General features: G+C 43.2%; 1 protein-coding gene across 2 annotated transcripts in view; it reads left to right on the plus strand.

The window, feature by feature from the left end:
* LOC123516338 (protein Wnt-5b-like) overlaps positions 1 to 27,899 on the plus strand; it is a 655,489-nt gene that overhangs the window by 598,962 nt on the left and 28,628 nt on the right. Inside the window, exon 1 of one of the 2 annotated variants that reach the window (XM_045275615.1) lies at positions 21,519 to 22,013. The exons of the other annotated variant lie outside the window; for it this stretch is intronic. The gene's annotated coding sequence lies outside the window, so the exon portion shown is untranslated. Of the gene's footprint in view, positions 1 to 21,518; positions 22,014 to 27,899 lie in introns of those variants that run through there. 2 annotated transcript variants of the gene reach the window in all.

Below are 27,899 nucleotides of genomic sequence, written 5' to 3' on the forward strand. Positions count from 1 at the left end.
GAATGTAAAACGCAAAGAAACGAAACGAAAAGGAAAAACAGAAGGAATTGCGTAGAAACGAAGGAGAGAAGAGATAAAGGAAAACAAAATAGATAAATGAAGAACAACTGAAGGAGTGAAGGAAAGACTAACTGCAGGAAGGATTGAAGGAGAGAAGGAGAGTAAAGAAGAAGGAGAGAAGATTGAAAAAAAGCTAAAAAAAAAAAAAAAAAATAAGAACATGTGAAGGAGTGAAAGAAGAAATTAACTGAAGGAAGGATTGAAGAAGTGTAGGATTGAAGGAATGAAGGAGAGAAATAGCAAAGGAGAGAAGACTAAACAAAAAAAAGGTGAAGGAGTGAAGGAAAAAAATGACTGAAGGAAGGATTGAAGGAATGAAGGAGAGAAATAGCTAAGGAGGCGTGAAGAAACCACCACCACCACCACCACCAACACCACACCACACCACACCACCACCACTAACACCACACCACAACAACACCACATTATCACCACCACACCACAACACACAGACCAATAAACACCACAGCAACAAAATAAGAAAGAAAAAACTAGTACCACCACCACCACTAACCACACAGCTGAAGGAATGAAGGAAAAACTAACTGAAGAAGGATTGAAGGAATGAAGGAGAGGAATAGCGAAGGAGGAGTGAAGTCTGGGCGTCCTGCGGTAGTGTGACGTTAAGGGAGGGCGTTCCAGGGCGCGGCAGCAGGGCGGGGCTGGACACGTGCATGGGTCTCTTCGCCTGCCTTGGATAATCGCAAATGAAGAAATATAGATTCAAAGAGGAGGTATTCGAGGTGACGGTTAATGGACTGTATCTCTCTCTCTCTCTCTCTCTCTCTCTCTCTCTCTCTGGTATTCTAGTTTATTTATCTTTTTCTTTTGTTTTTTGCAATTGAGAAAGCGAAAGGAGAGGAAAATTTTGATGCGAGAGTAAAGATAGTGTGAATTATTATCTCTCTCTCTCTCTCTCTCTCTCTCTCTCTCTCTCTCTCTCTCTCTCTCTCTCTCTCTCTCTCTCTCTCTCTCTCTCTCTCTCTCTCTCTCTCTCTCTCTCTCTCTCTCTCTCTCTCTCTCTCTCTCTCCCTCTCTCTCTCTCTCTTGATTCTCTTCATCTTCTCTTTGTTCCAGGTTTCGTAATTATCCTGAGGGAGAGAATTAAGTGCAACAGGGAAAAAGAGGAGGAGGAGGAGGAGGAGGAGATGGGTGTGATTCGAAGAAAAAAGGTATGTAATGACACAATTCGGCAATAAATAATCTTCAGAGAGAGAGAGAGAGAGAGAGAGAGAGAGAGAGGAACTGGACACTAGACAGGAACATGAATCACAAGAACCGCAGAGAGAAAAAAATGAAAAAAAAAATAGAATGAACTGGTTTCCACGAAAAGACGAAATTGGTGCACGTCAGATTGAGGAGGAGAGAGGAAGGTGAACAAAAGATGGAGGAGGAGAAGTGAAGAGGAAGAGATAGAGAAGGAGGAATAATGAAGAAGTGAAGGGGAAGATGTAGATAGGAAGAGATAGAGAAGGAGGGATAGTGAAGAAGTGAAGGGGAAGATGTAGATAGGAAGAGATAGAGAAGGAGGGATAGTTAAGAAGTGAAGGGAAAGATGTAAACAGGAGGAGATAAAGAGAGTGAGAGGTAGAGGAGAGGTAAAAGGGAATAGGTAAAGAGAAAGACAGTGTAAAGGGATGTAGACAGGAAGATATAGAGAGAGGGAGAGGTAGAGAAGGAGAGATAGTGAAATAGGAGTGAAAAGGAAGAGGTATGGAAAGAGAGGTAGAGGGACAAAACAAGAGAGAGAGAGAGAAAGGTGGAAAATGAAGAAAAACACAAAGAAAAAAAAAAATAAGGAAAAATCATGAGATGAAATGAAAGAAATAGAGAAAGGCAAGAACACACACTCAATACTGTCGACTTTTATAACCGAAACGAAGAAACGAAAGAAAAAAAAAACTATAGCTATTCTTTGTTACTTTAATCGGAGCACGGACAGGAAGGAAGGGAAGGTGCGGGAAAAGAACAAGAACATATCTCTTCACGTTCTATTCGCAGTCTGCACCACCGTCGTCACCTTTAAGACCTTCAGAGTGGCGCCACCAATGGGTCTGTTATACTGGCCTTGAAAATATTAACCCCTTAGTACCATGACGCATTTTCAGATTCATTTTGCTTACTATCTGGGGATTTTATACAGCTTCAGAAACTTATGTGGGGATTAAAATAGTGAAGGCTCCGGACATTAATCTTCTGACATCCATAGAGCCTTCCTAATGTCAATAAAATCGTATAATCACAGCCAAAACTTACGCTAAAAAGGGATCCCAGTACTGAAGAGGTTAATGGTGGATATCAGTAGCTGATCTAGTGTCTGTGTAGATAATGAAGGTAATTGTATGTAAGAAAATTTAAAAAGATACCAGATTTATGTTGTTTTTTTTATCCTTTATTTTTATTGGGTTGTTTACTGTATTAATTTAGTGTTGCTTTTATATTATCTTTGTCATTTGTAGCAGTAGAAGATGAAGTAGATATATATTAACTACTTTAATACTGAGACACATCTTTACCTCGTGATTTGCGTATGATTAGACCATTTTATTTACATTAGGAAGGGCCTATGGAGGTCATAACATTAATGGCCACAGTCTTCAGTTGTTCAGTACCCGACATAAGTTTTTGAAGCTGTATAAAATCATCAAATAGTACACAGATATATTCTTCATGGTACTGATGGGTTAAAATAAGAAGATAATATAGATTCATTTGTGTATATTCATCTTTCTCTTATACTGGACTTAACTTTTTTTTATATATAGTTTTATCTTAGTGTTTTAATGATATTCTTTAAGTGTGTGTGTGTGTGTGTGTGTGTGTGTGTGTGTGTGTGTGTGTGTGTGTGTGTGTGTGTGTGTGTGAGTAAAAGACAGAGAGAAATACATATAGACAGACAGACAGACGGACAGACTGACATAAGTACAAAGACAGAAATAAACAGACAGAAATAGATTCACTTCACTGTATTTTCCACCATCTGGGTCAGCGTACCTACTTCCGCATGCCCTGATCGCCACCCATCCATCGCCAGCCATCGCCGGGCACTTAACAGCCTCCCGCCGGCGCTACACTCGATAAGGGAGGTGTTCTAATGCTCTTTTTGTCCACAGACGCAGGTGGCCCTCTAGAGTGGCGGCCTCGTGGGAGCGTGGGAGGTAAAGGGATTCAGAGGCTCGTAAAGGAGGATAAGATCTGCTAATCGAGTAATTGGATCGCTTGTAATGGTGTTCCGATGATGAAAGGCGAATCTGAATGTATTGTAGCCGTGTCCTTATACTACGTAGCTGCCGTCTGTGTCCGTGTCTGTCTCTGTCTGTGCCTCCGTTCTGTCTCCTCTTGTGTTCGTTCCCTCTCGTCTCTTCTCGTCTTGTTCTCTTCAGCTCTGTGTTTCTTCGTTCCGTGAGTTTTATTTTAGTTTCGTTTACATGATAAGGGGATTATTAATAGAAATAGATAGGTGCTGTCTTTATATACTGAAGCTGCCTCTTATAGATCTATCGGCTATCTATCGTCCCTTATTCTCATTGTATTCTTGTTAGGAAATGAACGTAGAAGAAAAAAAGTGGACAGAATTAGTGATTTGTGATACAGTCTTCCGTTTATTCTCAGTTCGATTAGATTTTCTTCAGGATAAGGTTTTCTGGTGTGTGTGTGTGTTAGGGAAATCCAAGACTATCTATCATCTGTTCGCACTTCAAATACATGTAATTCCGCGTTTGTGTTTCAGTCCTACTCAGTTCACGTCTCAGATTCATAACATTTTTTTTTTTTTCCTTGTGTGTATTTAATCTCGTCCCTGGCACACGCAAGTCATACCTGTGCCATCTTCATTAATTACTTACCTGAGGCGGACAGGTGGACAGATGAACAGATGATGGTACTAATGGAGACAGTGTGTGTGTGTGTGTGTGTGTGTGTGTGTGTGTGTGTGTGTGTGTGTGTGTGTGTGTGTGTGTAGAGGCTGATTGCTACAAGGTAAGGGAGTGTAAGGTGTGGGAGGAACCTTCAATTTACTAAGCCCACAAATACGAAGGAAATTACAGATGACCAAACTTCACTTCATAAGTTTCACGCCTCAAGGAAATTATTCTTTTTTTTTCTTTTCTTTCTTCACTTTTATCTAACATTTTAACATTCCTAAGTAGTATTTTGATGCAGTTTCATATTTGGGGCCATATGACCTTAGTTATTGCTGCGGCGCCACGGTAAGACATTTTTTACCATCACTTCCCTTCATTTTGACCGACAAGGAAACTTTTGAGTAACGACAAACTCTCACGTCAAGAGAATTGGAACTCGCGAAACTCAACGACAACGCAACGAACTTATAAGGAAACTGGCAGACAACTACAACATTGAACTGGCGAAACTGGCAGACTACGAGTTTCTCATTACAAAACACACACACACACACACACACACACACACACACACACACACACACACACACACACACACACACACACACACACACACTTTCTCTCTCTCTCTCTCTCTCTCTCTCTCTCTCTCTCTCTCTCTCTCTCTCTCTCTCTCTCTCTCTCTCTCTCTCTCTCTCTCTCTCTCTCTCTCTCTCTAGATATGATATGATATGAACAACAAATTAATTCTAACAGTAACATCATCTTAGATTTTCGTTGTGTTCATAAAGAGAGAGAGAGAGAGAGAGAGAGAGAGAGAGAGACACACGTGTGCACATAAAGGACATGACGTAAAACGCTCTATATAACCTTGTTCCTTGTGTGTGTGTGTGTGTGTGTGTGTGTGTGTGTGTGTGTGTGTGTGTGTGTGTGTGTGTGTGTGGAAGAGAGAGAGGGAGAAGGAGAGGGGATAGCTCAATAGACGGGTATACCTTCCTACTTCCCTTCCTTCCCTCCCTTTTCTTCCTCTCTCCTCCCTCCCTCCCTCTCCCTCTCTCTCCTCTCTCTCTCTCTCTCCCTCTCTAACACATTGAGCCAGCCAATAAGGTTCAGTTCCCTACAAAAAACATCAACAAGAATGAACTTATGTCCATCACTTGACTGGTAAAGATGAAACTGTATTATGCCCTTTTACTCTCTCTCTCTCTCTCTCTCTCTCTCTCTCTCTCTCTCTCTCTCTCTCTCTCTCTCTCTCTCTCTTACCTTCATTTTTTCATTCCTTTCCCTATTTTCTCCTTTTCTCTCTCCTATATTCTCTATTTCCTCTTTTCTCTTCTCTTCTTTGCCACATCTCTTCTTCCTCTCCTGTTTCCTCCTTCTCTCTCTTCTCCCCTTACATAAAAATTGGCTCTCTCTCTCTCTATCTCTCTCTCCTCTCCTTTCTTTCTCTCTTTACGTCATTCTATCTTATTTCCTCCTCCTTTCATTCCTCCTCTCTTATTTCTCCTGTTTTTTTTTTCTGTTTCTACTCTCTTCTCGTATGGCCCTTTCTTCCTCTTCTCCTTCCATTCCCATATTCTCTCCCTCTTTCCTCCTCTCTCTCTCTCCCCTCCCTTCCTCCGCCTCTCCCTCCGCTCACCGTAGAGAAGGTAATAAAGACGTTTGCCAAATTTCCCACAGTGCGAGTGACTCATTTTGGAGGGAGCATGTATATCAGAGAGAGAGAGAGAGAGAGAGAGAGAGAGAAAGAAAGGGAGGAAGGAAGATAAGAAGAAAACTGAAAAAAGATATTAGGAAGAGAGAGAGAGAGAGAATGAATGAATGAAGGAAGGAAAGAAGAAAAGATAGAAAGACGATAAAGATGAAGACAACTGAAAAAGATATTAGGAGAGAGAGAGAGAGAGAGAGAGAGAGAGAGAGAGAGAGAGAGAGAGAGAGAATGAAGAGGAGGAAGATAAAAGTAGAAGAAACAAGAATGAAAGAAGTAAAGAAGATAAAGAATGAAAAATGACAGCAAAGTAAGAAAAGTAAAAAAGAACAAAACAACGAAAATAGAGAGAGAAGAAACTATAAGAAAAGAAAAACGAAGAGAAAAGAGAAAGAAAAAAAAACCCAGAAAGGAAAGACATCACAATTATAGAAACACACACACACACACACACACACACACACACACACACACACACACACACACACACTATAAAGAAACACATGAGAACAGAACAGAAGGGAAAAAAGAATAAAATAGAGAGAGAGAGAGTGTGTGTGTGTGTGTGTGTGTGTGTGTGTGTGTGTGTGTGTGTGTGTGATAGCGAGACACCGACAGACAGCCCGATAGACTGACACACGCGTCTTGTTCCATTATAACAAAAAAAAAAAAAAAAAACAGTCTGGGCGCTGAAGCGAATTTCAACATCAGATTTCTGTCTCAAGGTTGTCTTCTTCTTTCGTTTTCTTTCTCTTTTTCTTCACTGTTACGATTTGTCTTAGCTTTTTTTTTTTTTTTTTTTTTTTTTTTCCTTCCTTTCCTTTCCTTGTCCTTTCATTTTATTTTTCCTCACTGTTCATTTTCCTTTTTTTCTCTTTTTTTCTTGTTTCCTCTCGCTGTTCATTTTCTTTTCTTTCTATCCTATCTTTTTTTTTTTTCCTTTTCTTTTCTTTTGCTGTTAATTTTCCTTTTTTTTTCCTTTCCTTTCCTTCATTTTATTTTCCTTCTCGCTCTTCATTTTCCTTTTTTTTCTTTCGTTTCCTTTTTTTTTTTTTTTTTTTTTTTTTTTTTTGTTTTCTCTCGCTGTTCATTTTTTTTTTTTTTTTTTCCTTTCTCTTTTTTTCATTTATTTATTTTTCTTTTAGTTTTGTGACGTCTCCCTTTCCTTTCCTTTCCTTTCCATCCTTTTCCTTTCCTTTCCTTTCCTTTCCTTTCCTTTTATTTCTTTCCTTTCTCTTTTTTTTTAGCTCATTTTTATTTTCGCTATTTTTCCTTTTTTTCTTTCCTTTTTCTTTATTTTTTTTTCCTTTCGCTGTTTATTTTCCTTTTTTTTTCTTTTTCCCTTTTTTTTCTTAGACTTGTTCCGTTTTCCTTTCCTTTCCATCTCTTTTCTTGTTCTCTTTTCCTCTCGCTTTTGATTTTTCTTTTTTTCCTTTCCTTTCTCTTTTCTTTTGTTTTTCTTATTTTTTTTTTACCTATGTTCCGTTTTCTTTTCCTTTCCTTGTCCTTTCTTTCTCCTTTCCTTGTCCTTTCTTTAATTTTTTTATTCCTTTCACTTCATTTTCTTTTTTTTTTCGTTTTTTTTTTTTTTTTATTGATATTTTTTAGGTGCTGCGTCTTCCTTTCCTTCCTTTCCCTTAATTTTTCCTTTTGCTGTTAATTTTTTTTTTTCTCTTTTTTTTTTTGTGTTCGCTTTACTTTATCTCTTTATTTTTCTTCTCGTTTTCTTTCTTCTTTTTTTTTGTTTCTATAACTGTGTGTCTGTTTTTCCTTTTGTTTTTTTTTTCTCTCTTTTCTCTTTTAATTATTTCTACTCTCTATATTTGTTCTCATTTGTGTCTTCTTTTCCTCTTCTTACTTTCATTACTACACTTTTCTCTTCTAATTCTTTTTTTTTTATCTTCCTTTCTTTTCTTCCATTCTTGTGATTTTTTTTGTTCTTTTAATCTCTTCCTTTTTTTATCGTCTCTTGTTTCTCTTCTCTTCTTATCTCTTTATGTTTTTCTTTTCTTTTTTTTTCTCACGTTGTATCCGTTTTCTGAGTCTCATATTTTAGTTTTTTTTCCGGTTTTTATTTTTCATGTTTATCTTACTCCTCTATGTTTTTTTCATGTCTATTTTTTCTTTTTTTTTTTTCTTTTCCTTCCTTCCTCTACCCCTTCTCTTTCTGTCTATCATTGTACGTCATAATCAGTTTTCCTTTTCTTTCATTTCTTCCATTTTCTTTCTTTTCTACTCTTCCTACTACTCCTGTTTACCATTATACATTTTAATTCTTTTCCTCCTCCTCCTCCTCCTCTCTATAGAAGCAATGTGGTCTGTCTTCACTCCTCGACAGGAGAGAATATTGATGGTGAGGGCGTGGGGCGCAGCGGTGGGCGGCGGTATTAGGTAGGGGAGTGCCTCAAGGGGGCGTACTGCTGCCCCTTCAGTTCCTGGGTCCCCCTCCCCGTGCTCCCCTCTCGGCGTCCTTCACACCTTAATAGTCATCACTTATGCAAACGACCGGCGATTTGTCACGCCTTCGCCGCAGAAAGAGGAGCAGCAGCAGCCACAGTCGGCGGCGGAGAGACATTAACGCCGTCTGGTCGGGACGTGAAGAGGGAGGGGAGGAACAGCAGCAGGGATCAAAGAGACTGGGAAGTGTTGCGGGGTGAACAGCGTCTCCTGTCTATATAAATAGGTGTGTGTGTGTGTGTGTGTGTGTGTGTGTGTGTGTTCTTTATGTTGTTTTGGGATGTGTTTTCTAAGGTGTTTTTACCATGTATTGTTCTCTGGTTGAGTTTAGGTGTGTTTTGTGTAGGTGTATTGGTATTGGTGGGTGTGAGAAGGATATTTCGAAAGGGTATGAGAGTTTAAGGTCAAGGAATGACATGTGTAAGACTTGCTGTGTATTATGTTCAGTTTGACAGTGTCTCGTGTCAGCAGACAGGTAGTAGATAGTATGAGGAGGATAGGAAGTGTATTGAAGATTAGAGCTAAGTAATGACAACCAAGGCAGGCACGATGAAATATTAATAGACGTGATGTTTTGCAGGAATAGACTGGAAAGTATAGTAGGTTTCAGGAGACTCATAAGTACTAATGGTGACTATTAAGAAAGTTATTAAGACGATATGTAATGAAACTATGTCTCGGTAAATTAATATGGACAAGTATTCATTATTTTGCTGAGAACTGTGTTGAGAACTGTAGTAAAGACAAGCTGAGAGACTGTCACTGAAGTCTGTCCTTCCAGCAAAGTCCTGTTTTAATTTACGATATTTGCTGATTTGCCAGGGGATTGTTAGGGACAGATACTTGTTAATCTTAGGACAAGTTCAGTCGAGGACGAGTATCTGCTGTTTTAGTCATGAATAGGTTGACAGTCCAGAACGAACCTACTCAAATGTCTGGAAAGTGATGAGAACGGGCCTTAGTTGTATTATTAAGGGGTTGGTTTGAGAGTTGGGGATAATTATAGTCAAGTCATGAATTTTTTGAGTCACAGCAAAAACAGATTCAAAGAGACTGCTTCTACCGGGCTTCCCTGCAGTCACGGTGTTGTTTTGGTACACGGTGTTTGTTCAAGCGTTTTATTGACAACACGCAGGATTCTGTGATAGCGTAGAGTTCAGAGTACAGCCACCGGTGTATTCCTCAGCCAAACACTCACCTTTACCTGTCCGTGCCCTGTTTTCACTACACCATTTATTCCTTCCGTGTTTTTGGCTTTCTCGTCTCGCGTATCACTCACAGGTTTCAAAGAGAGAGCTTATTGTTCGTCAGCTGCAAGAAAACAACAACTGGTCGTATACAGTTCCGTGCAGGTCTTCCCGGAACACATCTGGAACCAACATTTGTCCTCAGGTGGCCGGTCAGTCAACAACTCACGGACGCTAACTAACTTTACATTCTGGAACGGGACTGAAGCAAAAGTGACGGCTTGGACAGGCTGAGGGAAAAAGAGACGAGTTGATAATACGCAGTGATATGCTTCAAACTATACATTGAAGACTGCCATGTGGAGTCAGAGCTGTGTGATGTCTCAGTGGCTCGTGTGTCAGCGATGTGCGGCGATACGAGGAGTGTTTGTGTTGCTTTGCGGTGAGCCGAGACTTTTATCGCTGTATTGTCTGTCACTTGGATCATCGGCGTATGGTTTTGTTTATGGTGCAGAGAATAGGATGTGTTGAGTATTTTGTTATATTCTTTTATCTGTGAGTATTTTTCTTTTACTTCTTATTCTCTTTCTAGTTCTTCATCTTCTGTATTTTTCCTATCTATTGTATTTAAATCATTCTATTCCTATTCTCCCTTCTCTTCTGATTATTTTCTTTTATCTCTTATATTTTCGTTCTGGTTATCTTTCAATTTCATTTATTTTTATTGTACTTCATTAATTCTATTCCTCGTATCTCTGCTCTTCTTACTCTCCTTTCTTTTATTTATCCTCTTCCTCGTCCTGCTTATCGTCTGTGCTCTTCTCTCCTCTCCCACACGGTTGCTCACTACCACACACACACGCAGACTCTCTCTCTCTTTTCTCTTTCTTTCAAACACACGCACACACTATCTCTCTCTCTCTCTCTCTTTTTCCTTGCAAATGTAACCACGACATACAACTGATATTCTTCACATAGATCAATAAATGTGCTGGTATTTGTTCTGCTCTTGTAAACCTATGAAATCTTACTCCTCTTTCTCCTCCTCCTCCTCCTCCTCCTCCTCCTCCTCCTCCTCCTCCTCCTCCTCCTCCTCCTCCTCCTCCTCCTCCTCCTCCTCCTATTCATCCATTTTGCTAGCTCGTCTTCATAAATTAACAAGTTTACAAGTATATTTTCTTCCTATACATATTCAAGAAATCCTCCTCCTCCTCCTCCTCCTCCTCCTCCTCCTCCTCCTCCTTCTCTTCCATTTTGCTACCTTCCAGTATGGCTCCCTCCTCCCCCGCCCCACTGACACCCACCTGTTGAGTGCCAGGTGACTACTCTCCTCCCACTCCCCCCTTCCCTTCTGCTGCCCATCCGCTCCTCATCCTGCCCCTCCCCTCCTCTATTGGTTCCCTCGCGTCTCGTGGTGCAGCGGCGTGGCGGAGGGGAATGCCTGGGGGCGTGGCGGGCTGAATACAAGAGAGCAGGAGAAGGGAGGGAAGGAGGGAGGGAGAAAGGGAGAGGTAAACAGGGAGATGGACCATCAGCCTTGATAACTTTATCGACATGGCCCTTTTCCCTCAGCGAGCCTCGAGGGAAGGAAATATTGAGCCGAATTTCGATTATATAAGCACGATATTCAACCAGTCCTCTCCCTCTCCCTCTATCTCCCTCTCTCTCTTTCTTCCCCACCTCTCCCTCTCGCTTTACTTTCCAATCCTATCTTCATCGCTTCTCACCCTTCTCTCTCTCTCTCTCTCTCTCTCTCTCTCTCTCTCTCTCTCTCTCTCTCTCTCTCTCTCTCTCTCTCTCTCTCTCTCAGTTCAGCGCTCTGTCACCATTTTCTCAATGTCATTCATTCTTTCCTCCTCCTCCTCCTCCTCCTCCTCCTCCTCCTCCTCCATGCACAATGATACCAAAGCGTGGACTAGTCCCAATAAAGAGAGAGAGAGAGAGAGAGAGAGAGAGAGAGAGAGAGATACTTTGACAGTTCCATGTGTTATGTGGTTTGAGGTGTGTGTGTGTGTGTGTGTGTGTGTGTGTGTGTGTGTGTGTGTGTGTGTGTTCTATTCTTCCTTTCTCTCTCTCTCTCTCTCTCTCTCTCTCTCTCTCTCTCTCTCTCTCTCTCTCTCTCTCTCTCTCTCTCTCTCTCTCTCTCTCTCTCTCTCTCTCTCTCTCTCTCTCTCTCTCTCTCTCTCTCTCTCTCCACAATCATTACCTCTCCTCCCCATTACACACACGCTCCCATCCCTCTCCCTCCCTCCCTCCCTCTCCTTTCCTTCAAAGTCCGTATTGAGGCCAGATACACACACAATGTCCCTTTATCCTTCTCCCGTCGCTTCTCGTCCTCTTGTGTTGTGCAAAAGCTGAAGGAACAATAATGAATGCATGATTTTTACTGATGGTGGTGGTGGTGGTGGTGGTGGTGGTGGTGGTGATGGTGGTGGTGGTGATCTCCCGCTGGTTCTTACATGTGTAATGACGAATCCTGCTGATCTGATGTCTTATTCTCTCTCTCTCTCTCTCTCTCTCTCTCTCTCTCTCTCTCTCTCTCTCTCTCTCTCTCTCTCTCTCTCTCTCTCTCTCTCTCTCTCTCTCTCTCTCTCTCTCTCTCTGTGTGTGTGTGTGTGTGTGTGTGTGTGTGTGTGTTTTCTTTTGTGCGTACTTTTCTTCATTTTAGGGCATAGATGTGTTTAGCTGAGAGAGAGAGAGAGAACATCCCTGGCGCTTCCCCAAATGACCTGTACTACCACTCTCTCTCTCTCTCTCTCTCTCTCTCTCTCTCTCTCTCTCTCTCTCTCTCTCTCTCTCTCTCTCTCTCTCTCTCTCTCTCTCTCTCTCTCTCTCACTTCTTTCTATGGTCTAGGCGACAAGATTAGATCTATCTATTTTCTTTCTCTTTCTCTAAACAGGGCCTCAACGCGGTGTTTTTTCTGTTTTCCCTTGGCCAGTGCGTAATGTAAGTGAAGTAGACGAACACTTCCTATAGAGGCGTTGGTGCCCTGCTCCCTCTCCGTCAGTCCATGCCCTGAAACACTCTCAAGTCCTGCGCCACACCAAGTCACCCCAGTACTCAGTGACGCTCGACTCTCTCATCATGACTGTTTTCAAAGGCCACAGGGATGATTAGCCGCGTTCCTCTTAGTGTTTATCCTGTCAGTAACGTGGAAATATTGCTAATCTATCATATGAACTATAGAACTATCCTTATGGTTTTGTATATTCAACCTGAGTGTTTTTAAAAAATGCAGGTGTAGCGTGAGGTGTCTTAGAATGTGCTCCGTCTCGACAACTTTCAAAAGATTCTACGTAGATGATGTGATGTTGGTTTTCAAGTCATTTTTTTATGATTGCAGTGAAAGAATAACTATAGATTTTCAAATTATTAAGCCGAGAAGCAGTCTTTGAATTCTCTGAAATTACTCGCGGTGAAGAGAGCAATGTCTGTCAGAATAACGAGTTTTTAAAGTTTTTTTTTTTATTTTTTTTTAGATAGTGATAAATCAACAAGACTCACATTATCAATAGGAGAAACACTTTTGAAAACCTTGCTAATCACACCCTCTCTCTCTCTCTCTCTCTCTCTCTCTCTCTCTCTCTCTCTCTCTCTCTCTCTCTCTCTCTCTCTCTCTCTCTCTCTCTCTGAAAATAAACGCGGTGAGAGATCAAAGTGTTTCAAAATTCGGGCTTTATTCTCATTTCACTCCACCCTCCTTCTGGTCGATCCTGTTGACGCAACTTCCCCATAACAACTTCCCTAGCTGCTCCTCTCCACTTTCCCGTTCACCGCACCTCTCCACCTCTCTCGCTCCCTCCCCTCCTGTCCCTCCCTGCGTACTGAGTCACCCCGGGAAGTAGAGAGAGAGAGAGAGAGAGAGAGAGAGAGAGAGAGAGAGAGGAAGGAAGGAAGGAAGGGTGTTAAAGGGACAATCAGATGGCTTATTTACGGCGTGAGAACCGATTCTGTACAACCTACCTACCTACCTACCCTTCCTTTAGCCTCTTACGTATCCTCTTCCCTCGTCCTAGTCTTACCGTGTCGTCTGTCTTGTAGTTACCATGCATCCTCTTCTTTCTCCTCCTTGTCCTCGTCCTTACGTCACTAGCGTGCATGTACTGAACACACCACTGATACTCCTTCCTAGTCCTATCGAGTCGTTTTCCTTGTACTCAGCAGCCTCGTCCTTCCCGTTTTCATCCTGTATCCTCGTCCTGCACACCACCAGTATTCCCGTGGCTTTGGGAGCGGTGTTAGGCATGGGGAATGAACAGAGAGAGAGAGAGAGAGAGAGAGAGAGAGGGGGACGTCCTGACACAAAGACCCCGCCGCCTGCCTGCCCTTTGTGCCGACACGACGATTACTCGAATATGGATGTTAGTTCTTGCCCGGGCGCTGGAGGGGCGGAGAGAGGGACAGAGGGGAGGCAGGGCAGGTGGGCGGCCGCAACCTAAGCCTAATCCTATGGGCGCTATCCTACTACTACTACTACTGCTGCTGGTGAGGCCGTGATCTGTGTATAGCGAAGGGCACTGACAGTATAGGAGCTCGGTCGTAGAGGCTGGCGATATTGGGGGGAGGAAGAAAAGAGGTGTGGGTGACAACGGCTGTGTATCGTGACAGTCGGCTGTGATAATTCAGTGGAATTCGCCACCCGTATACCCACACCCAGACCTAAATCTCGGTAATAACTCCCCGCTGTAACACTCAGATGGGGATTTAGTTTGGAAAGGAGAAGGAGGAGGTGATAAAGAATAAAGGGTGGTGTGAGGGTTAAAGGGAAGGACATTATAGGCTCTCGGTACGTTTCTCTGGTGTCCATCCCTTGTTCACTCTCACACTACTCTGAAATGTCATAACTGGGGTGGTGAAGGTTTGGAGAGAATGGCTGACAGGAGATAGAGAGGAATTATTAAGCGTGACAGTAGCCAAATTGCAAAGGAAATGTACATGTAGGTGTTTGTGTGAGGAAGTAGAATAGATATGAGAGAGAAATACGTGACATACTAATCAAAGAGAGAGAGAGAGAGAGAGAAATCATAGGAATAATAACTTGTTCACTATAGCTAGTTAAAGCAATGATATATATATAATACTAAAATAGAACAAGAAACTTCGAAAACTTTTATTACCATAGAATTAGAACAGTTTTGATACAGCAGAAGTAAATAAAGAACTATGATAGAATGTATTCATGCAATAAACATAATATAATCAAATTTCAGAAGGCAAACATAAACGAAGCAAGGACAAAGGAAGAATTAGAACCAAGACTCTTACTCAGCCTTTTTTTTTAGCACCAGTCACAGCAGCACCAAGGTCTGAAAAGCTTGTGAGGCTGGACAGTACCGGGGCCTGGCTGGCGAGGCTCGAGGTGTGAGTGGCGGCAGGACAAGGCACACGGCAAGGGTAGGAGGGCGAGCCAAGATGTTCTTGTGGCGCAGCAGTAGATGAAGAGGCGAGATAGTGGTGGAGACTGGGAAAATGGTGGTGATAGATAGGTAGATAAATAACATAAATAGGCATAAATAGACAGATAGATAGACAGGTGGATTAATAGATTGATAGATAAATAGACTTATTGATAGAGTTAATGAGTGAAAGTGTGATTAAATGAGGAATTGATTGACTGACTGACTGACAGAATGAATGAATGATTAACTAATTGACTGACTGAATAAACTTGAACGAAGCAACAAGAATGTAGCATCGCGCCATTAAAAAACAGGATTTTTATAAGCATGAGTTTTGTAGTAGCATAAAACACCCACAGATGGAGGAATACCTGAAGGAGAAGAAGAAGAAGAAATATTATACCATTAGAAACATAATTTGCAGCCTTAGTGATGGAAACTCAGTCACAAAGTCTTACCTAACCTAACCTAACCTAACGTAAAGTAGTGACTAGTGGTGATAACTGAAGAAATAACTAGTGGAGGGAACATTCTAGAGGAGGTAGACTGTGCTCATTAAAACTTTGAAGACTAAAATTGTCTGACAGGAAGGCGAGGGACAAAAAAATGAAAAAAAGAGGGTGAAAAACAAGTAGAAGAAAAAGGAAGACATCTTGACAAAATGGAAAGGAAATGAAATGACGTGGATGGTATTAATTCAGATGAGAGAGAGAGAGAGAGAGAGAGAGAGAGAGAGAGAGAGATTATACCAAAACATGAAGTAAAAACACAAGGAAAAAGGGGAATTGGTGTCAGTAGAAGGAGGAGGAGGAGGAGGAGGAGGAGCAGGTGGGGTCAGTGAAGTGGAAGGAAACAGATTAGGGCAACCATATGTAACTTGGCGAGGGTGAGAGGGTGGTCGCTTCTCTTTCTGTCCTCCTCCTCCTCCTCCTCCTCCTCCTCCTCCTCCTCCTCCTCCTCCGGTTTTGTGACCTCATTCCTTTCTTCCTTCTTTTCTTCCTTGCTCGCAATGTTGCTCTTCTTTCTTTCTTTCTTTCTTGAAATATTTCCGTCTTTCCTTCTCTAATTTTTTCCTTTTCATTTTTTATTTGCTTATTTTCTCTCTCTCTCTCTCTCTCTCTCTCTCTCTCTCTCTCTCTCTCTCTCTCTCTCTCTCTCTCTCTCTCTCTCTCTCTCTCTCTCTCTCTCTCTCCTTGACACCTTGAAATTGTATATAGCACACGTTCAGTTTCAAGATAATTTATGGAAAGAGGAGAAAAACACGAAGTCCTGTCTGATTTTGAATATACTATAGGTTTGATCGACTTTTCTCTCCCTCGTGAATTGTACTGTTTTGCTGGTAACTTTTTGCGCTACAGTCCTTAATTGTTGAGCTGAAATTGCAAGAAGATTTACTGAAAAGAAAAATCACTAAGTTCCGTCCAGTCTTCAGTGGTACGAGGAGAGAAACACACAGATAGACTTTTTTTTTTTTTTTTTTTTTTTTTTTTTTTTTTTTTGTGTGTGTGTTTTTTATTTATTTTATCACTCATCACACCCAGCCACGTAAAGGCGTACATGTCCGTTTGTTGCTTGGTCCTCCTTTGTGTTTGTGTGTGCTTCGGTCTGGTGTCAGTGCGTGTGTCTTCAGAGGGACAGTGGCTGCAGTCATGACAGTGAAGTGTTGCGGTCTCTGTCAAGTCTTCAAGTGGTATCTTTTTCTATTTTAATATGTGTATAGTTTTCCTACTCTGCATGTTAATGAGTTGAATGTCTCTCTCTCTCTCTCTCTCTCTCTCTCTCTCTCTCTCTCTCTCTCTCTCTCTCTCTCTCTCTCTCTCTCTCTCTCTCTCTCTCTCTCTCTCTCTCTCTCATTGTTGTTGTTATTCTTATACATTTTTTATCCGTTCTTTACAACTTGTTTTCATTTCTTTGCAGGTAAGAGCTGGACATGAAAAGACCAACAAAAGGTGCATGAATGAAGGTACAGTACTCTCTCTCTCTCTCTCTCTCTCTCTCTCTCTCTCTCTCTCTCTCTCTCTCTCTCTCTCTCTCTCTCTCTCTCTCTCTCTCTCTCTCTCTCTCTCTCTCTCTCTCTCTCTCTCTCTCTCTCTCTCTCTCTCTCTCTCTCTCTCTCTCTCTCTCTCTCTCTCTCTCTCTCTCTCTCATCTTACAACCCGAGGCCTGCGTTGCCGTCTTTGCATATTAAAATAGCGGATTAGCAGCGCGGCTTGACCTAACCTAGAGAAACTTAACCAGACCCACCGCACACAGCCTCTCCTCGCGTCGCCAACAAGAAGGGAGTTTAAGAGCGATGCGGCAGAAGAGAAGCTTGGTATAGACAGACGAAGAGCTTGGTCGATAAAGATTAAGAAAGGGAAAAGGGAAATAAAAGGATTGCATTATAGCCAGCAAGTATGTATATTTTTCGTAAATCACTTGAGGAGAAGCACTAGAAAGGTAAATAAAAGAGATAGGAAGAGAAGAAGTGTTGTGGGGTGTTTTTACATGTATGTTTTAAGTCCCCCGGCTGAGTGAACGTGAGGGATTTATATAGACAGAACTACGAGGAGGAAGAACTAGAAGAGAAATTTACTTACGGGAAAGAGAAAGAAAGGGAGACGTAAAGGCTTTGCTGTCGGTTGGTTGTGTTTGTCTGTGTGTTGTAGATAAAGGAAAATAAGTAAGAATGCAAGGAAACACGGTAGAGAAGAGGTTGGAAGAGAAGTAAATGCATAGGAAAGACATAAAGGGAAGGATAAAGCATTGTAATTGCTGGAAATTCTTAGGAGCTGTTTTGAAAGTGACGAGAGAACGGGAAGCAGGAAGAAAGGTAAAGAACAATGCAAGGAGACACAGATGGAGAATTAAAAGTCTTGAGAAATAAATAGGAAATAATTGTAATCGCTGGAAATTCGTATGTGTTGTTTTGAAAGTGACGAGAGAACAGGAAACAGGAAGAAAAGTAACGAACCAAACCAGGAGACACAGATGTAGAATAAGAAGCTTGAAGAAAAGTAAATGGGGAAGACATAGAAAGGGAAAAATAGAACATTATAATCGCTGGAAATTCGTATGCGTTTTGAAAATAGCGAGTGAACGGGAGACAGGAGGGAAGTTAAAAAGCAAAGCCAGCAAGAGGTTTGAAGAGAAATGAATGAGGAATGGAAGTAGAGGAAGACGTAAACCACTGCAATGACTCAGGTGTGTTCCCGTGTGTTGTTTTCAAAAATGCAAACAAAACAACAAAAGAAACATGAATGGAGAGAGATGAGAGAGAAGTAGATGGTGGGATGAATAGATAGTTAGGAGAGAAATAGAGAGAGAGAGAGAGAGAGAGAGAGAGAGACATAAGGCATTGTAATCGCTGGAGTGTGTAGGCGTGTGTGTTTTCCCAATCTGAACGGAACAACAGCAGCGTGCAGTGTGGAACCGACACTGCCGCCACCGCCGCCGCATGAGCCGCCTCCACAGCCGCCGCCGACCTGGAGACGTCAACAGGGCGGGACTTGAACACGAGGCCTGACAAACATCCTCCTTTGATTCCCTTTGACTTCTTCCCTCAACAACATTTTGCTCCGCGGCGGCTGTTAACTAAACCACGGCTACCACAACCTTCAAACGATGCCGGCCGCCTCTCATCTCTCTCTCTCTCTCTCTCTCTCTCTCTCTCTCTCTCTCTCTCTCTCTCTCTCTCTCTCTCTCTCTCTCTCTCTCTCTCTCTCTCTCTCTCTCTCTCTCTCTCTCTCTCTCTCTCTCTCTCTCTCTCTCTCTCTCTCTCTCTCTCATATTCTGTCCTGTCCCTTCTCTCCTCTCCTTTCTCCCTCTCTTTATCTCGTCTCTCTCTCTCTCTCTCTCTCTCTCTCTCTCTCTCTCTCTCTCTCTCTCTCTCTCTCTCTCTCTCTCTCTCTCTCTCTCTCTCTCTCTCTCTCTCTCTCTCTCTCTCTCTCTCTCTCTCTCTCTCTCTCTCTCTCTCCCCACCGATCTAAGCGAACAAAAGCAAATCGAAAGGAGGTTTGTTACGTTTACGATCCTTTATGATGTCTTTTTTGGTAGGGAAGAAGAGGAGGAGGAGGAGAGGAGGGAGAAGGAGGTTCTGCTAATATGACCTTTTTGGCATTGATATATTGGTCTCATTTCCAACTCTTATCACCTTCCCTCCCTCCTCTCTCTCTCTCTCCCCCTCTCTCCCTCTCTCTCTCTCTCTCTCTCTCTCTCTCTCTCTCTCTCTCTCTCTCTCTCTCTCTCTCTCTCTCTCTCTCTCTCTCTCTCTCTCTCTCTCTCTCTCTTTACCTCCCTTCATGCCAAATAGTCTCTCCTATGTTTCCCCTTTACAATTATGTGTATCTTCCTATCTTCCTTCCTTCCTTCCTTCCTTCCTTCCTTCCTTCTGTCCATCCTTGTTTCCTTGTTCTATATATATATATATATATATATATATATATATATATATATATATATATATATATATATATATATATATATATATATTTAATGTGATATCTTTTAAATATAAGTAGAATAGATTGGTTTCAAGTGTGTGTGTGTGTGTGTGTGTGTGTGTGTGTGTGTGTGTGTGTGTGTGTGTGTGTGTGCGTGCGCCCGCGCCTAGTTTGGCTGTGTAGGAGCAACGATGCGTGTATGTTTTAAGAGAGAAAGAGAGAGAGAGAGGTGGGGGGGGACGAGGGACAAACAATCAGACAGACAGACAGAGACGTAAGGAGACGGAAAGAGAAGCCGGCCGCTTGTTAAATCACAACTAACGAGAGAGAGAGAGAGAGAGAGAGAGAGAGAGAGAGAGAGAGCCAGCAGGTCATTTGTCGTTGAGGTTTGTTGGTAAGTATGATCGCCTCAGTACACCGAGGAGGGAGAGTGAGAAGGCTGGAGGGGAGGGAGTGAGGGAAGCGGGGATGGGGGCGTTGTGTGTGCTGAAGGGGTTGTCTCTCTCTGTCCAGTGACGTAGAGAGAGAGAGAGAGAGAGAGAGTATAGATCAGACTTCATTAATAACATTCGATATTTCCAAAATTTTCCTACTAAATATTGAAGAATGAGAGACACACTGACTAATAACACAGAGATAGATAGATAAATAGTACAATCAGACAGACAGACTGACAGACAGACAGACAGACAAATGGAGATACACACGTGAACAGGCAAAGAAACAGACAGACAGACAGATGGAGATACAACACACGTGAACAGGAAAGAAACAGACAGACAGACATGAAGACAGACAAATAGACGGAGATACACACGTGAACAGGCAAAGGAACAGACAGACAGACAGACAGACAGACAGACAGACAGATGGAGATAGACACGTGAACAGGCAAAGAAACAGAGAGACAGACAGACAGACAGACGGAGACAATAACTAGATAGCAGATAGAAAGAAGGAAATGGACAATAGAAAGGCCAAAAAAAAGGATAAAAAGATTTATAAACATGAAACGCATACGGAAAAACAACAACAACAAAAAGAATGGAAACAGACAGATGGACATACAAACAGACAGACAGACAGACAGACAGAGAGCAGCGGCGGCGGCGGCGGTAGCGAAGGGTCAGCTCGCGTCACCAAGCGCTGAGTGAAGGGGCGGAGTGGTGATGGGCCGGTGAAATAAGGGACAAGGATAAGTGGGTCGCCGCTCACCGGGTTAGTTATACACACCTTTCTTCTCTCCTCTTCATTATCAGCATCCCTCATGTCCTCCCCTCCCTCCCCTCATGACCCAGCACTCATTCACTCACTCACACACTCACTCTCACTCGCTCTCTCTCCGCTGCTCATCACCGGTACCATTCCTCATCGCCGCCCTCACGCACCCTCGCCGCCGCGCCCTCCTCACGGCACGAGGCAGGTAATGATAGGCTGGTAGGGGAGCCACGCAGCCCTGGGAGAGAGAGAGAGAGAGAGAGAGAGACAGACAGACAGACAGACAGACAAAGGGAAAGTTATAGTGTGCAAGATGAGGTATAGAATGCATCCCTCTCCTGCAAGGCTGCCGTCCATGAAGAGAAGCGAATGTGAAGTATGATCGCATTTAATGCATAAATTTGGATTCTGGAAATTATGTATATGACACACACACACACACACACACACACACACACACACACACACACACACACACACACACACACACACACACACACACACACACATACACACAGAATGAGAGAGAGAGAGAGAGAGAGAGAGAGAGAGAGAGAGAGAGAGAGAGAGAGAATCCTCGTTTTTCCGCACCGGTGCCGACATATTATCCTCCCATTAAACAATGAGCAGCGGGGCTGAAGGAAAGGATGTGTGCTGTCAGAAGATGTTCCAGGTAATGCGGCTCGTAATATTCTCCTGCCACACCTCCCTCTGCCCCGCACGCCTGGTGCTGAGGGGCAGCAGCAGCAGCAGCAGCGAGAACCATGTCTCCCTGAAGAGCAGGGAGCATCTTGGTGAGGCAGTTTCCGCCTGAGTGGCCAGCCAGTTCCGCTCGTCTCCAGGGATCCGCCGCGCCGGTAATGAGATCATTCATTTAGAGGAACATTCCTGGCAAGAAGTTGAAGCCGCGCCACGTAATGAGCCACGGGTGACGGGACGGGACAGGGGGCGTCGGGGGGGGGAGATGCCGCCGCCACGCACGCCACCAATGGCGAGGCAGACAGGGCGCTGATGGGCTGTCCCCGCCCCGCCCACTGTCTGCTGGCCAATAGTCGCTCTGTATTATTTATGGCTTAGCCATTGCCAGAAGTACGGCGTTTGTATCAATGTGTCTCCAAGAATGGACAAGAAGAAGTGTTTGCAATGGAATACCTGTCATTAGGGAATGTGTCCTGCCCCGCGGGGCCGTCAGGCACAGGGGCCACGCCGCTCCATCTTGAATGCGGTGCGAGAAAAGTGGAGGTGCACATTGTGGACGAGGGCGAGACGCAACCGAGGACTCGAGTGTGAGGCATCTGAGGAGGCTAATCCATGTGGCTCAGTGATTCGTTGTGGCTTGCGAGGGGGAGTGTGGCTGACGGGTGGTCGACCTGCACGCGTGACTCGCGTGGAAACTTGAGTGCTGCGGAAATTGCACGTATCCAACCACTTCATAATCTGCTCCACCAATAGTGAGTGGGTGGTGGCAGCCCATCACTGCGCTGTCAGCGAGGCGCAGCGCAGGTGCTGTGTGGCGTATGATGGGTGTCGTGACAGGGCGAGGAAAGTGTGGTGTAGTAGTAGTATTGTGGTAAAGAAATAGTAATAATAAACGAGTAGCTACGTACTACGCGGCGTGATCAGTGAGTGACTCGTGATGGTGACGCCAGGATGTGTGAGGCGCGGACCTGGCGGTTTCCTCGGCGTCTGCACCACTATGGTAAGCAAAAATATACAAAACAATACAAGAATAGTAAAGATTGGTAACGGTTGCTCTTTGCCTCCTTTCTTTACCTTCCCTTCCAGTAATACACTAAGGGTTTGTCCAGCCCTCGCCCTTGACTGTTTGCCAAACACGAGCAGTGAGACAAATCAAAGTGCAAAGAAACAAGGTTCAGTCTGGGAAATAAGTTGTGATGCTTTCCAACACACGTTACCTTCCACTGTGCTATCGCTCCAGACAGTTTCAGCAGTAATTAGTGTAGAGTACACAAGACAGCTATGGAAGCTATAAGAAGCCAACATGCATGCCTACACGCGTGGTAGTTCTTGTACGTATAAAGCATGCGTAGGCTACTTACAGCCTTACTCATGATCATCTATAAACTATCAAAGTTTCCCTTAACTCAGCACTAACAAACGTGTGTGGCATAATGAAATACCCTATAGCAAGGCCTCAAGCATCTGGCGCTGTATTGCTCTTTGTGATCGACGTTGTGACTGTGAAGGTAAACATTTTCCTTTATATACAGTGTAATGACGCCGCCGAGTATCATTGATTCCTTACTTGCATGTATGTGTGTCCTTTGGAGTTGGTGGTTGGGATAATGCACTTGTTTGGTGGTGTCTGATGGTGATCACCTCGCAGGACGTGGCGTGGTGGGAAACAGCAACAAGTCTGATAAAGAAGTGAGTGTGGAGGTGCGTGCGTGGGGATGTTTGCCTGTTCTCAGTCACAAAACACTCGACATGAAAGATCTTTTCACAGTAGTAGTGGTAGAAGTAGTAGTAGTAATAGTAATAGTAGTATAGAAGCAACATTGTCAGCATCATAATTTCCATTGCATTTTTTTTTTTTTTTTTTCTCACGTGTCTCGTCTCGTCACAACGTCATGTAACTTTTACTACAAAACTTGTAGACGAAAGAAATATACAAGCAAATTTTCTCAGTCGTCTTTTCATCATTTATTTTTAGTATTTTTTACATATATATATTATATGTATATTATGTCATTTCATGTGTGTGTGTGTGTGTGTTTGAATGGTTCTCCCTCACTCCTGTTAATTATTTTTTACATACAAACACACCACTACGTAATGAACGAAGTCCCAAGGCGCATCTGTATGTTCTCGCCACGTGTGTATTCATAAAGTTTTGCCGAGTTTCAATATCCATTGGACAGAGTAGCAAGGGCAGGGAGAGAATTAGGAGGTGGGGAGGAGGGAAGGTCCGTGTGACGCGAGAATTCTGCGGGACTCGCTTGCCACCTTTCAAGAACGTAAAGTGTCTTGGTTCTCCGTGTCCATTATGATCATCAATAACAAATACCACAAATACATTTCTTTTCCTATCTTCATCTTTATTTTAATTTCTTCCAGTTTCATCCATGTCATCTTTACTAATACCTCTTCTACCGTTACATTTCTTTATTCATTACTGATCCTTTCCTAAGAAACGGTTTTTTTTCTTTTTTCTTTGTATACGGCTTGATAGTTTTTCTTTTTCCAAGCATTTTCATCCCATCGGAAGAAGAAACAACTAATGCAGTGAGTGGGGAGGGGGGAGAGTTTTCTGCTGCTGTGTTGTATCTCTTCACTAATCAGTTAGTTAGATGAAGCCTTGCAAGAGTCACTCAAGGTCCAGCAGATGTCCCGCGTCTGTCTGGTTACCTTACACGTGATCCTTTGTCTCTGTTACCTCAACCACCTTCATAACCATTTCCATCACCATAAACTTTGCTCCCGTTAACACCATCACGTCTACCGCCATCACTTTTACCTCCACCACCACCATCACCACCTCCACCTCCTTCACCCCCAGGCAACACTGCTCTACCTTCCACATTTCAGCGTATCAAGAGCTTAATCTTGACTATAAACTCTCTCTCTCTCTCTCTCTCTCTCTCTCTCTCTCTCTCTCTCTCTCTCTCTCTCTCTCTCTCTCTCTCTCTCTCAATTATCCCGTTAAGAGTCATTAGTATGATATGGGATAATGTTTCTTGATAGTGTGTGTGTAATGCATCCCACTCAGCCTGGCCCGCTCAGCATTCCTTCATAGACAGCGATACCATCTCTGCCGCCACCACAGACGTCTTCTTTTTGCGAAGCTGACAGAGAGAGAGAGTGTGTGTGTGTGTGTGTGTGTGTGTGTGTGTGTGTGTGTGTGTGTGTGTGTGTGTGCGTGACTTTTCTGACACCTTTCCTTTTGCCTTACAATCATTCACACACACACACACACACACACACACACACACGTATACAAGCAAAGATCTTCATTCCTCAATTTCATTCATAAGAGACTAGTCATGTTGCGCTCTCTCTCTCTCTCTCTCTCTCTCTCTCTCTCTCTCTCTCTCTCTCTCTCTCTCTCTCTCTCTCTCTCTCTCTCTCTCTCATTTGATCCTCTATTACCTAAAAGAATGTTATTTTCTAATTTTTGCTCTTTTTTTTCCCCCACTACTTTCATTTTTCAACCTTACAAACTCCCATACCCACCTTCACTGTCCCCTTCCTTTCACACACTTCTACTCGTACCTCTTTCACACCACTCACACTCCCACACACACTCTCACAACCACAAACTCACCTCACCTCACACATCCCACACGATTCATACATCAGACTCAACCACCCAATTTAGTCTTCTGTATTTCTCCTTTCCTTCGCACTGACCTACATTTTTCTACCTCCCAAGCACACACACTCCTCATTCCATACATCACTTGCGACCACTAAATTGTCTTCCACTCTCCTCTTACTATCACACGCTCCTGTCATCTGGTCTCACACTTAATGGCAGAACTTCTACTACTTTCCAAAGGCTCCAGTTGCAGCGACACGGCTAATTAAGGGTGTTTTTGCGGTTCTAAGGGCAAATGAATAGTACTTCTACACTATTAACAGGAGAAACACCCTCAAGAACCTTGTTGATCATATATGTGGCCTTTGAAAATAATCGTGGTGAAAGAGCGGAACGTGTCTGAATCTCCACACCCTACGCGTGTCATAATATCATACATAGCTACCAAAACTAGTCATTTTTCCCTCCCATCCACACACTCTTGCCTACCAATCTCATCCTACAAATACTCACTTCTCAAACACCACACGCATCCTGTAAATCATAAATAAACACCAAAACTCAGGACGCCTCGCCGGACGGACCAAACAAGCTTACAAACAATCAAACGTCACGGTCGCGAGAATAAACACGTATTTAGCGGAACATAAACGTTTTGGTGCTCGCGTCCAAACAGTACAAGAGTAACAGCAGTGCCCGGGGCGGTGATGGGGAGGGGACCACGGACCAGGAGGAAGTGGCCCGGACGTGACGGCAGCTGTACACACACACACACACACACACACACACACACACACACACACACACACACACACACACACACACACACACACACACACACACACACACACACACACACACAAGAGGTATGCATCACTTACCTACAACGTTCTTTTTCCACATGCAAGTCATTGGAGGGTGAGAGAGACAGTACAACATAAGAATGGGTTGTTGGGTGTTCAGTGTGTCGTACAAAGAATTAAAACTTTTGCAAAGAGAATGGAAGGTTTTAAACATTTGTCATGGAGATTTAAACATTTTTTCCACAGATTTACGCATTTCGCACAAAAAGATAAGTATTTCCTACAGAGCAATGAGAGTTTTGAATAGAGCATTAAGAGTTTCGTACAGAGCATTAAATCTTTCTTATACAGAGCATTAAGAGTTTTCTATTTATAATGAATTAAGATTTTCGTAAAGAGAATTAAGAACATTTATGGCTTCGTTCAGGGAAGCATTGCCTGTTCTCATTTGGCTGCCTATTCACTATCTCGGCTCGTGTTATGCGTCAGTTGTTGGCAAGAGCACTCTGAGGATGAACCCAATTGCACCCTTCACTCTCTTCCACCCTCTCGTGAGACTGGGGCGTAGGGAGGTGGCGGGCGGGAGGTGGGAGGTCGCCCCGCCGTGATGCTGTTGTTGAGGGTCGTAGGGAGGTGGCGGGCGGGAGGTGGGAGGTCGCCCCGCCGTGATGCTGTTGTTGATGTGATGCTCGTTAGCGTTAAGTGGCGGAATGGAGGCTTAGAGATCAATATTCCAACCATGCAGCCAATAAGCATCTGTGTCTGGATGTCTGGCAGTCTTGGCGCCGCTCAGCCTTCGTTAATAGCTGAGGTCCTGGGCTTGATTGTTCCCGAAGTAGTTTATTGCTGCCATGCCTCTGTTTGCCAAGGGAATATCTATGCATGTGTATGTACCTGAACGCACTTTATGACATTAAACCCACATTAACTCCAGGAGGAATCCCTTGTTACTGCCATAAGCCTTAGAGTGTCCCAAGCAGCATCATTGGAAGTCTTAGTGGCGGCCGTGTTTGCTTTCTATAGAGGGATGGAGATTACGTGGGATGAATAGCGACCAGAGCCAAGCATGAGCGTAATTGTGGCTAATCCCCGATATGTTGCGAGGCTCTCTTGTGATCCCGAGTCGGTGCAATGTTCCAATAAAGGGACCATATGGATTTGCCTCTCCAGCATGTATTACTAAACGCTTTGATCTTTCACCAGGGTTACTTTCAAAGACTCCAGCGATTGTTAGTTTGATTCTCACGGTGTTTTATTCCTGTCAGTGGAGAAAAACTCTTATTACACTCTTGCTACAGTCAAGAAATCTAACCAAACTGAATTCATTTTTTTAAATAGACGCTTTGATCTCTTATCAGCATTATGGATTCAAAGGCCACAGAGATCAACAGTCTGATTCTCATGGTGTTTGATTCCTGTCAGTAGTGCAAAATCTCTATTAAATAAGTGAAAGTTTCAATATCTTCTATTAGAAAGTGTTAAAAGAAGTAACCTACAAATCAGATGAAGAAACTATAGGCACACAAGTCTCTCTCTCTCTCTCTCTCTCTCTCTCTCTCTCTCTCTCTCTCTCTCTCTCTCTCTCTCTCTCTCTCTCTCTCTCTCTCTCTCTCTCTCTCTCTCTCATTAACAATCTTATTCCTTACATCAAATTTTCCACTCCTACTCGTTTATTAATTCTTGCCTATACTGCTGATGATCCTTCCCGTCCTCTTCACTACCTCACAAAAAGTATCTGTTGAAGTACATCGATCTTCTTCCTCGATATGCTTCTCACGACTCACTCATTGCCTTCTTTCTCATAGCTGTCTCGCTGCAAACCGTATCGTCTTCACGTGTGTTGTAGCATCCTTGGATAGTCTGTGTGTAACCTTAAGCAGCCCTGAAGAAAGACAGGCTAGTGCGTCGCGTCAATCTCAGAGGTTGAATTTGTGATAGCTACTGGGTCACAGCTCCCTAACCAAGCTTGGACCATAATGTCTAAATATACTTATATGCACAGCTCCTCCGCTACTTTGTAAAGCGTCTAGCTATAGTTATACGTTCTCTTCAGGGTATTTTTATATTTTTAATGATATATTAACTAGATTCCTACCTTATTAACAAGAGAAGTGCTATTGAGAACACTCCTCTGATCAACTTTGTGTCCTTTGAAAATAGTCGTGCTTAGAAAGAAAAGCGTTTCTGAATACCAACCCATGAACCACCGGCTATTTGCTGCCAAACTTTGCCTTAAGTCTTGACCAGCTGGACTTGCTATAGGTAGTACTGTGCTCTCTCCGTCTCCTGCCATCCTCCCTCGACGCGTTTACCTGATGCTTGTAATGTATGTTGGTGCTTGTCACAGAGAGAGAGAGAGAGAGAGAGAGAGAGAGAGAGAGAGAGAGAGAGAGAGAGAGAGAGACGCGCAGATAGATAGATAAATAGACAGAATCTTTTGACCACAATCTGCAGGTATTTTTATTTATATTACATGACACATGAATATCAACTGAACACATTG

This window comes from Portunus trituberculatus, chromosome 40 (assembly GCF_017591435.1).
Source record: "Portunus trituberculatus isolate SZX2019 chromosome 40, ASM1759143v1, whole genome shotgun sequence".
NCBI lineage: Eukaryota > Metazoa > Arthropoda > Malacostraca > Decapoda > Portunidae > Portunus > Portunus trituberculatus.